Raw genomic sequence first — 1171 nt, forward strand, 5'->3', positions numbered from 1 at the left:
ATCATAGATATACTTGGACTGCGAGAAACAAAGTAGAACAAAAATCCAGGAAACCCAATAGTATGATTTGAATTTGTTTGTATAATGGTGCAGAAAGGAAAACATAACATTGTTACAGATTTACTGATTTGTATTAACCTCTTCATGTCATATGTCGCTAATTTGCAATGGAGCCTACCATTAAATACATCCACTTATCTTAGGATCACCTTGACCCAAGAACACTCTCACTTTTACCAGGTAATTTTTATCTGATATAATATACCCAATAAAAAGTATTTCTCACAAAAAATAGTTCAAAATATGACAACACCTGACAAATTAGAGTAGTTATTTTTAAATCTTAAATGTGGTTTATGTATCAAAATGGAAAATAAATATATAGGAAGATCCTGAAATAGGCTTGAAAATGGCTGAAAAATTAGGAATTTGAGAAGAAAAAAAATCCTTAAAAATAAAATAATGATACTGGAGACTTGATCTTTGGTCCACCCATTCCTGGGACATGTATGACCTTACCCAGGGACAATGACACTCAGAAAAATGCAACATATTGAAATTCATGTGAATACTTTTAAGTCACCCAGCGATAGTGCTCTAGGGTCAAACAGAAGAAAAAAACATTCAAGATTTTTTTTTTTTTACATAGATGGAAATAAAGTCGGGGATGAAGCAGTTAAAAAAAGAATGAATGAGACCGTGTATGGTGAGATTTTGGTCAAAAACACCTTCTGTCAGTGAGGAATTGAGGATGAAATGTGTCTAAGTCTTCCATCATGACAATGACCACATCACTCGGTCAACAGAAGAGTGGCTACATAAAAAGCATTTCAAGATTTATGAGTGATTTGAACCTCAATCCAATAGAGAATCTGTGGAGGAAGTTGAAAGTTTACGTTGCCCAGCAACAGCCCCAAAACCTCACAGCTCTTGAGAAGATCTGGATGGAAGAATGGACCAAAATAGCAGCAACAGATGAACCCCTAGAGGACATGTTTGACCTCTGTCTCTGACAATCAGGGTTACATTACAAATTATTAATATGAAATTTTTTTTTTTTTTTTTTTCAATTTAAGTTTTTATTGAGTTTTGACATATCAAATAACATTTACTCACGTGTCATATACAGCATTTTACAGGTCAAGCTCACGAAATGAAACAAAACAAACAA

This window comes from Oryzias melastigma, linkage group LG7 (assembly GCF_002922805.2).
Source record: "Oryzias melastigma strain HK-1 linkage group LG7, ASM292280v2, whole genome shotgun sequence".
NCBI classification, from domain to species: domain Eukaryota; kingdom Metazoa; phylum Chordata; class Actinopteri; order Beloniformes; family Adrianichthyidae; genus Oryzias; species Oryzias melastigma.